This window comes from Epargyreus clarus, unplaced genomic scaffold (assembly GCF_041222505.1).
Source record: "Epargyreus clarus isolate Ecla_fem2 unplaced genomic scaffold, WU_Ecla_fem_2.2 ptg000036l, whole genome shotgun sequence".
Lineage (NCBI taxonomy): Eukaryota > Metazoa > Arthropoda > Insecta > Lepidoptera > Hesperiidae > Epargyreus > Epargyreus clarus.
The window spans coordinates 742,537-754,243 of NW_027332241.1; positions in this window are offsets into that span (position 1 = coordinate 742,537).

The following is an 11,707-nucleotide window of genomic DNA, read 5'->3' on the forward strand; positions in this document are numbered from 1 at the left end:
AGCGAGGAAGCCACCAAGTTAGCTATCCGTTCATTTTCGAGCGGATCTGCTGGTGGTTTAGACGGCCTTACTCCACAGCATTTGAAGGATTTAACTGATCCCTTTTTAGGCGAAGCAGGTGTAAATTTGGTGAAGGAGCTCACTGCTCTCATTAATTTAATGTTAGCAGGAAGAGTTCCTCCCGAAATTACGCCTGTACTTTATGGAGCCAACCTCGTTGCTCTTAAAAAAAAGGATGGAGGCATTAGGCCCATCGCTGTAGGTTGTACTCTACGAAGATTGGCTTCGAAGTTGTGCTGTCGTAATTATAACGAGCCATTGGCTAGTCGGTTTAGACCTCGGCAGCTCGGCTTCGGAGTCAAGGGTGGCTGCGAAGCAGCAGTACACGCTGCTCGTACTTTTTTGAATAGAAAAAATTATGAGGTTTTCTTAAAAATAGATGTCAAGAATGCATTCAATTCCCTAGATAGGGGGGCCCTACTTACAGAAATTCAAAAAGAAATGCCTGAAGTTTTTGGTTATATGTGGCAATCTTATGGGACCCCCTCAAAATTGTTATTCGGCGATAATGTTATAGAATCGTGTGTGGGATGTCAGCAAGGCGACCCTCTTGGCCCATTAATTTTTAGTTTGGCTATACAACCAATAATCACACAACTAAATTCTGAATTTAATGTATGGTACCTAGATGATGGTTCTTTGGGAGGAACTGCATCAACTGTATTGGAGGACCTAAAAATAATAATACAGCGTTTTAATCACATAGGTTTGAGTCTAAATTTTAACAAATGTGAAATCTTTTTTTCGGAAAAATTATCTGTAGAACAATGTCATAATATTTATGATCAGTTCAATTCAATATGCCCTAATATATCTATTTTAGAAAAAGAAAATTTAACACTATTAGGTGCTCCAATATTTGATGATGCATTTGTTCCCATTATAAATTCTAAATTACATCACTTTGAAAACATTTCGGAACGACTTTTTGATTTAAAACCTCACATGGCTATGTACATTTTGCGCCTTTGCTTATTCGCTCCAAAATTCATGTATTTACTTCGTTGTTGTCCATTTTGGAAATTCCCATCGGTTACTCATATTTTAGATACTTTATTACAAAACTGCTTATCCAAAATTTTAAATTTAAAATTTGATGATCGTTCCTGGATGCAGGCAACTCTTCCAGTTAGGTTTGGTGGCATAGGTGTCCGCACGACGGAAGGTTTAGCACTTCCGGCTTTCTTGGCCTCTTGCCATAGTACGCTCGCCCTCATCACTGAAATATTGAACACTAATTTAAATGATGTTCGGGTGGCGTACATGTCAGAGGCCGGGGAGGTCTGGAGTGATCGTTTTCCGTCTGAGGACACCTCTATGTCAGAAAAGACCAAACAATCAGTTTGGGACACACCTGGTCTTAAATCTGTTTTTGCCTGCCTTCTGGAAGGATGTCCGGACAACACTGATAGGGCCCGGTTATTAGCTGTTGCCCAAAGCGATTCAGGGTATTGGTTACACGCACTCCCGTCCAACAATATTGGCACCGTGCTGGATCCTATAACTTTGCGTATTTCCATAGGTCTCCGGCTCGGTGCCAGGATTTGCGAGCCTCATTTTTGTCCGTGTGGGCAGGAGGTGGACACATTGGGTCGGCATGGCTTGTCCTGTACCAGGAGTGCCGGCAGGTTGTATCGTCACGGGACTCTGAACAGTTTGATTCGTCGGGCACTTGCTACCGTCTCTATACCTGCGACGTTAGAACCTCCAGGCCTTTTTAGAGACGATGGCAAGAGACCCGATGGAATCACTCTAGTTCCATGGAGTCTCGGACGACCCCTGGTATGGGACGCGACGTGCGTAGACACCTTGGCCCCATCGCACGTAAGCAATACATCTGTGTGTGCGGGGGCCGCAGCCGACCATGCCCAAACTCTGAAGCGCCGTAAATATAATAATTTATTAGACAATTATTTGTTTGCGGCGCTTGCAATAGAGACAATGGGTCCATGGTCATCTGACATGAAAAAATTCATGTCAGATATGTCGGCCAAGCTTGTAACTGCTTCCGGTGACCAAAAAGCTGGCGGCTACTTTGCTCAAAGGCTAAGCCTGGCCGTTCAACAAGGAAACGCCGCCAGCGTTTTGGGAACCATGCCTCGCACGGCAATTTTAGATGGTTTATTTTATTTATGATTTTATCTTTTTTTACTCTTGATTGTATATATTGTTAATTAGAAATAATTTGTATATATCTTAGCTTTAATAATTTCTTGTTATTTAGTTACAAATTTCTTATCCGTAATTGACAATAAATAATTTGATAATCAGGTATTCTAAAAAATATTTAATAATAATAAAGCATTATTAAATGAAAATATACTCTAATATTCATCCACTAAAGTTTATATAAAAAAAAGTATATAATTTTATGAAAACATTTAATATTTTTGTACTACAGCCCGCTGAAGGAGTGTCAGTAAGTAGAAATGAATGGAAAACTTTATTTTAATTTTTTTTTGCATTATTAACATGATTCAAAATAGAAGGATTATTTACCAAAAAATGTTATTATGTTTTAGCTAACGGTAAGCTTTAAACAACGATTACATTTACGTAAAAAAAATATTAAAATAATATTTGAATAAATGATAAAACTTTTTTATTTTAAAAAATATGAAATAATTAAAACTTCATTTTAATTTCAGATGCCGGTAGTATAATTGCATTCTATTTTAATTATTAAATATTTTTGTATTATATATAATAATAATTAATATTTATTATAATTTTAGGCTGAAGCAGTAAGTGCCTTTTACTTCAGAATCTTCATTAATTTATGTAGTAATTTTCTTATATTAACCAAATCATGTACATTATTTTTACTATATAATATGTTACTTATTGTTTAATTCTAATTATTTTAGACTACAGTGAGTATAAATTTATCTTTAACTGTTTTTTACTACGTTTTATTAAAAATAATTGTAATTATGAAGTTGAAATACAATTAAAAGAAGGAAATTACTTTTTAATACATTAATTTTGGTCATTTTTGGATTTATTTTAGCCGAAGGTATTTCTTATTTTGTTTAATATTTAGACGTTTACATACGTTCAGATATATTTTATTAAAAAGTATGTAGTATGTAAGTAGTGAAGGTGTGTCCATAAAACTAGAGCTAGAACATAGAGCTACATAACAAAAGATGTAAAAAATTCAAAAAAAACTTTATGTTAATATAAAAAGTATACCAGGTTTATTAAAAAATATTTTCTTTGAGCTTTAATTGAATGAAGTTAATTTTTTTAATAAAGAAGGGGCCTAAAAGGATGATCTATCATCAAATGATCGCCAATAAATATGTTTATTTTTTTATTAATACACCGTTTTTTATTACAGAACATAGTAAGTTGAAAATCTCACTTTTATTCTCAGATTTTGCGTTACTTAAGATTTTTTTTTCGAAATTAATAATTATTTTCGTTAATTTCTCCAGAATATTAGTAAAAAATATTGATGTTTTTTAATTACATTTTCCTTTTTCTTTTAGTTTACGGTAAGTAATAACTGTATAATTGTACAAATAATGTATATAACTATAAACATACTTAAAAATAGCATAAGTTGTTTTAAAAATTAATTCTAACTCATTTTCAAAAAGATTACTTTAACATTTTTATATTCTTACGTAAATAAGTTTATGATAAATATTATTAATTAATGTAAGTTTATAATAATATGACAAATGATTAAAGTTTTAGTTTTTTTTACAGAACCGATACGTAAGCAATTCAATTGTGTTATAATAATGTTAACATTTTTAAATAAAGAAAATAAATACTAGACGTTTCAAATCAATGTAATTTATAATATGACAACATGTTAAAATAAAGAATATAAGTAATACGAGTTAATAATAATATAATCATAATAAAATGTCCAGTTAAATTAATATCATTTTTTTTCTTTTTCATACGCTGGCTGATGTCATCGTGTAATGTTAAAAATTGTAAGTTTTGAATAATTTTATTTTAAATATGTTTAACAAAATTTATTTGAAAATGTAACAATTTTCCATCGCAACGATTTGTATCATATTTATATTTTTATTAAACTTTTAATAAAATGAAAAAGCATAATTATTTATGTTCCGTAATTCATTTAAAAAAGATATACTATTAATATGTAATTACTTATAGATCAACTAATTACATTTAACAATAACATGTTTACAACTAAAGTAATAAATAAATTAATTAACATTACTAATTACTTACAGGTGAAGGGCGTAAGTAACATTTTGAATTGATTCATTTGAATTTAATTAATTGAATAAAACATTTGATTCTTATTAAAAATATAATGTACACATAATAAAATTTAAGAATTAGCACAATATAAATATAATAAAATACATGTATCCATGTGTTTTCAAACAAAGTAATTTTTATTTTATGTAAAAAATATTCCTAAAATTATTTCATCTTCTTATTTTATATTTCAGGAACCTGTAAGTACATTTCTTAAAACATAAATAAGATTTTTAAATATTATTTTGTTAATTATTCATTTAAATGAAATGTTACATAATACCTTATCTTTCTTACAGGTCAAGGTATTACTTTATTTACTATTTAGTAACTAAGGCATAAAGTGATGAATATCCCCTTATTCCAGGGAGCCTATCACCATCTTTAAAAACCATCATAGTTCAGGAAAGTTTTATTTCCTCCTTAAAACAGTAAATTCCGTCATACACAGTTGAACAAACTTAAACCCTTATTAATTTTTCGCTTATCCATTGTATAAATTATTTTATTTTAAATTATTGTTACATAAGCTTAGTATGTTTACTTATAATTAATTTAAATTGCTACACTCTTACAGGGTTTCACGCCACTGTATCAAAATTTATAACACCTCTATATGTATGTGATAACTGCATGATGCAATAAAGATTATGATTATGATGATTATGAAAACCATCTGAAATTGTCATATTTTGCTTAAAAGTGTGATTAAAATAATATTGTTTTAAGAGATGGTAGTAACCCCCCAGGCCTTTTCAAGTAAATGGTGACTAACCTGTATTGGTTTTAAAGGTTCAGTGGCGGGTGGCCAACCTTTATTTTTTTACAAGATTCTATTTAACATGTCTTGTTATTTCGTACGTATGTGAGGGTCAATCTTGCAACTTATTTGATAAACCCAAACGCTTGAGCTGAAATTTTGCATGAACTTTAATTGGGATAACAATACAAAGATTAGTGACGTCACTCTAAATCTAATACGGGGACATTTAAATTTTTGTTTAATGGTTTCAGGATAGTGTAAGTAAAATTATATTTTTTGACGTTTTTTATTATTGGAAATAATTGGAAATAATTTGTTCACATTATATATTAATGTATCAAATCAATAAATTAATCTGTATTCGTTTATTTTTATAGGAAATTGTAAGTGTGCCAAGAAATATTTTATTTTTTAATCAATTTAAACGAACTTTTAATTTAACTATCTTAGAGAGTATTTAAATGTTAATTTAACTATACTTACTTATATCAAATAAATAAATCGTTTTTATTATTACAGTTAAATGTAAGTCGTAGTCATATACTCATTTATACAATAATTCGGTCATAATATAGTAAGAATAAAGAGCTTGTCTCTATTCTTACAAGTCATTAAATTAAATAGAAATCAATTAAAATTAATTATTTAATTTTAAATTTCAGATAACGGTAATATATATTTTTTTAGAAACATATTAAATTTCATATTATAAATAAATACATAAATTAATACAACATTAATTTCTTTTAGCTCGGTGTAAGTTAGCCTTTATTTTATTATTTGTAAATAATTTATCATTAAAATAGTCATTTATATAGATGTAAACATAATTTATAACCCAAATTAAATTAATTGAGTAAAAAACTATATTATATTCAATAAAAGTCTTTGCTATTTCAAATAATAAATAAATTATTTATTCTGTTCCACTCACAGAACGGCGGTGTAAGTAATATTTTATTATTTTTGTTGTATTAGAATATATTAAGAGATATTATTAAATATGTAAATGATATGAATTTATTTTATTATTTCAGTACATGGTAAGCAAATACATTATAATTACAATATAATGTGACAATTATAATTATCACTGGTGTAATTATTAATTACTTAATATATTAATTAATCACTTATTTATTTTTAAGGAAATATATGTAAGTATTTTAGTAATTTTTACGGTAGAAAGTTTTTTAATCATTTTGGTTCCCTCAAGTCTTGAGTTTCGAATATATGCAACAATATTTTATATAATTCCTTATTATTATCTACTCGTAATATTACAATATAACTAATGTATGATATTATTTATACCGTTTAGACTGAAGTAAGTACATAATTAAAACTGTATTTTAAATGTTATATAATGATTACATTACATACTTTACTAAACTATTATTATAATTAATTACAGAAATGGGTAATGTAAATTATAAGTTTAATAATCGCTTATCATAATTTCGGTTAAAATAGTTTTGACTATTATTTTCGCTTTTATATTTATTATTATTAATTATTTTATAACAGATATTGTTTAATATGAATTATAATATGTCATTGCAGCTAACTGTAAGTTTTTGTAAGACTGTTAAATTCTTATAACGACACAATACTACTTATTTCATTATGAAAAACTAATTAAATTGACTAATTATATTTATTTTTTTGTCATACGTTTCTAATGAAATATTATCAATTTCAGTACTATGTAAGTAATGGCTAATGTACATAATAAATGTATTAAAAACTTAATTATTAGGGTTCCGTAATAACACAGGGTAAGACGACGATTACTAAGACTTCGCTGACTGTCTGTTTGTCCGTCTATCACAGGACTATCTCTGGAGCCGTAATAGATAAACACTTGGAGTTTTACAGAGGATGCAAAACGAAGGCCGCTATAACAACAAATACTAAAAATAAAATAAAATTGGAGATTAAAGGGGTCTCAATACTACAAACCGGTATTTTTTCTAACTTTAAAACGTATTTCTAATACGTTTAAAACGTATTCCTAATACGTTTTAACAGTACGAGTTACAGTTGAAATTTTTACAATCTGTATTCAAAGAATTTAAAGAACTTTCGCACTTAATCAAACAATTATATAGAAATACACGACAAATACATTGCAATTATTTTTTTTAATTTTCCTCCTCACAGACACACGTAAGTAAAATACATTTCATAATTATTTTATTTTAACTTTATTTCAATGTAATAAGTTTTCTGTTTTACTTTTTTACACGATTTTATGATTTATTGATTTTTATACTTGAATAATTATTGATATTATTTACGAAGTATATAACCAAGTACTGCATAAATAAAATTGGTTTTCTTTTATTTATTTTATAGCCAGCGACGGTAAGAGAACATCAATTTTAATAAAACACATTTAAATCAAAATCCACGTACTTTTTTAAATATTCATTTTTTCTTTGCAGAAAGTAAGTACGAATCTTAATTTTATTCGTCGTTATTATTATGTTGCTTACCTTATGTATATTGCGTCCGTGCAAGATATGAAGAGAAAATCGACGGGTTACACTCCAAGAGTGCTGACAGAAGCGAAAACTTACCTGATTAATAAAATATAATACATAAAAAATGAAACTGACACACATTACAATTTTTTTCTATGCTGACACCGGGTGACATCTTGACTTTTGCAGTTTGCATTGACGTTTTACGAATTCTCGATCAGGCCACGTGTCCTGACGCAAGTTTAACATTTTTTACCCATCACAAAAAGTACAACGCCGCCAAACAAATTTTCACTTCAAAAAACTATATATTTTCAGAATGCTACTAATATATGACTTTTGTATTTTTTTAGCCTGGTGTAAGTATCAAAAGTACACGTTAAGCAAATTACATAAGACGTAAAAACTATAGCAAAATGTGATTTTTAGGGTCCCGTACCCAAAGGGTAAAAACGGAACCTTCCGCTGCCTGTTCGTCTGTCACAGGGCACTATTTCTTAAACTATAATACTAAGATAGAAAATTGTCATGTTTACTGAGTGTATAACGGTGGCCGCTATAACAAGAAATACTAAATATAAATGAGTGTCGCCATACAAGAATCCGCTTTTTTTCGGCGTATTTCGCTTTATACTATATTAAACCGTAATAGGTAGACAGTTCAAATCTTCACAATGTATTTACTGTTTTGGCTGCAATGATAACAAATACTAAGAATAAAAAAATAAATTAGAAAATGGTAACCTCCGTGTACGAATTTGACTCTCAGTTTTGAACTTGCGACCTATACCTATTTTGCCTTCTATCTGTATAAATGGAATTACGAAACTGTTAATTTTATTATTAAAATAATAGTTTTTTTATATTATACTGCTGCTGCTTATAGCTGACCCGGCAAACTTTGTGCCGCCTCAATCAAATATGTATTTATCAAATATATTTCATATAAAATATAGCCTGTTACTCGTGGATAATGTAGCTTTCGAATGGTGAAAGAATTTTTCAAATCGGTCCAGTAGTTTTTGAGCCTATTCATTACAATCAAACAAACAAACAAAGTTTTCCTCTTTATAATATTATATTATATTTTATATTCTAGTGCTTATGTTTGACACGTGGTCCTCTGCCGAAGTTCAAATTGTACGGGAACATTCATTTCCCGAAAATTAAGGTAAATAAGTATGAAGTATGCATAATCAAAAAGTATGAAGCTAATCTAATGCTTTACCATCTTGAAGGTCGAACTAGTATGGTTGGACCATAGATTAGTAAAGATTACTCACTCCTAACAAGAAAATGTACCCAGTTTTGAGAATTGAAATAGTTGCGTAAAAAAGTTATGCCACGTCTCCGTGCTATAATGTCCGTAACATATTTGAAATAATTATTTATTTATTATGTAAATTACGCAGTATTAGTTATTTATTCGTAAATTTTCTCTAAAAATGTGTTTATAGCACTCTATGACCTAAACCCGCATTTTAGCCACGTATTTCTGTGTCCAAAGTAGCCGATTTTTACATCGTACTAATATTAATGCACTACCCTCACAGTTGTAAAAAATAAACATAGCTATGAACGTTTCATACTTTTAAATGCCATTTAAAAATTAAAAGTCAGTAATGAGTATTTTTTTAAAGCTATAATTATGTTAATTTTTTTATTTTGGACGTATTTATAAATGTTTTTGCCATTGTGTTTAAACTAAGCAATAGCATCATTATAAGACTAACTGTTGGGCTTTATCGAGTTTTATTGTTTGTTTTGACTGTGTATTTTCGCTACACACCATAGTAGGAGATATTTAAATTAGGAATCATTATCAAAATCAGCCATAATACTACTCCAGTAGAATCTCGACTAAGCGACCTATTTGCTGACGTATGTATTTGTGGCATTCGGATTGCTTATTATATGTTTCGTTAATACGTTTAGGTTGAGTTCCCATTATAAGTTATTGGTCTAGACGCCTGTATGTAGCCTAAATGGCTTGATAGATTTCGACGTATGTGTGGTATTACTCGTAGATTTGTCTTTAACACAAGAGCAGAATAATTACTAAATTTTCTAAATCAACACTTCTTCACATCAAATTTCAATGGTTTTGGTTGTGTAACATTTTTATTGTTTTTTTAGTTCATAATTTTTAGTTTCAATCATTTATAAGTTTCAAAATAATTATCATATTTTTTCAAATTACTTCACAAGTATAAGCGGGTTTATGTTACACGAGCTATAAAATAGTATACGATACTTGTGACATAAGTAGCCTATTATCTGCATGGCGTTTAGCACCCTCGCTGCGCTCGGGCGCTAACTTCACGCCGTGCAAAAATAGGCTACTTTGGCCACGCGTATCGTAATGTACTATTATTTGTCAAGAATTCAAAAAAAGAACTTACTAAAATAAGCCGTTTGTGGCTTCATTCAATTTCAAGGCGGCGAAGTATCTTTACTAATCTATGGGTTGGACCAACGAGGCACCACTACCATTTATCTAGTGTGAAGCAGTTCTGCATTTCGGTGGACCACCATAACGCAATTGCTTTACACTAGAAACTGACGTCGATCACAGATGCGCCGCTACCACTGAGGTCTCCCTTCAAACCAGAACACAGCACTCAACACTGCTGTTATAACAGATATAGGCGTGGCGGTGCTGCCGGAGTCGAACCTAAGATAATATCAGCTTCTGTACCTCTTCAGGTTAAACCACAGGGGGTCTACCTTTTAAAATTGTCGTCGTGGACACAAGATCTCATGGTTTAATTGTGTTCTCAGGTAACACCAGAGCGGTATGTGACCATGCCAACGGAACCACCCACCACGCTGTGTCCGCCGTGCGTCTGTGACTGTGATACCACACATCTACCGGCTTTTGACAAATAATATCCATTATTACTGTGTTGACTATTATTTTAAATACTTTAACCCGCGGGTTTACTCCCTGTTTTAACCGGCTTCAAAAAAGGAGGAGGTTTTTCAATTCGACCGTATATATGTTTTCTTTTAACACAACAACAAGAGTAGTAGACGAACATGTAGTCCACCTTTTTATTTTATAACATAGGAGTAGCAGATGAGCATGCAGTCCACCTGATGGTAAGTGGCTACTGCCGCCCATGGACATCTGTAATCAACACCAGCGGTAAGACATCGATGACAATAGTTTTTTTTATATAATATAGGAGTAGCAGACGAGCATGCAGTCCACGTGATGATATGTAGCTGCCGTCCATGGACATCTGTAATCAACCCCAGATAGAATTAGATTCCTACCTGAGGTTGGCCACAAATGCGCTACCCCTGAGGACTAAGCTGGAACGCCTCAGATAAGTATATCTCCCTTACCCTTCAAACTACAACATAGCAGCGTTTAACGCTGCTGTTATGAATACCTGATGGTAAGTGGCTACTGCCGCCCATGGACATCTGTTATCAACTATTTTTTCTATCCCTCAGGAACTTTTTTCGGGATAAAAGGTACCCTATGTCCTTTCCTGCACTCCTGATAACGTGTGTACAAAATTTCATGACAATCGGTTATGTAGTTAAGGCGTGAAAGTGTCACAAACTCACTTTCGAGAGGGTTCCAGGTTCAATCCCTAGACAAACTTTATAATGAATTAGTAGTGCCCGCGGCTTCCCCTCATTAAAAAGAAATAAAATACATATAACTGAAAATGTATACCTTCATTGGAACGACAGTGGCGCCTTCTGTCGAAAATTGGTCGTACCAACTCTGAAACCTTCGTGGGCTCATGCACAACAACTTTGCTAAAGATCATCACATGATCAAATGCATAGTTTACGATTCTATAAAGGACATACAGACAAACATTGATTTTTGTATATATTATTATAAGTATACTAGCTGACCCGGCAAACTTTGTGTTGCCATATAAATAAAAAAATGTTAAGGGTGAACAACCCATCACTTAGGGGTATGAAAAATAAATAGCCGATTGTCAGACCTACTGAATATGCCTATAAGATTTTGTGAAAATCGTAAAGCCGTTTCGGAGGAGTACGGTAACTAACACTGTGACACGAGAATTTTATATATAAGATTTTAAAATCTGCTCTGGGTCTGGGTGTTTTGTTGGTCTTTGTGTGTGTTCATGGAACTGGGAAACTCAGTATG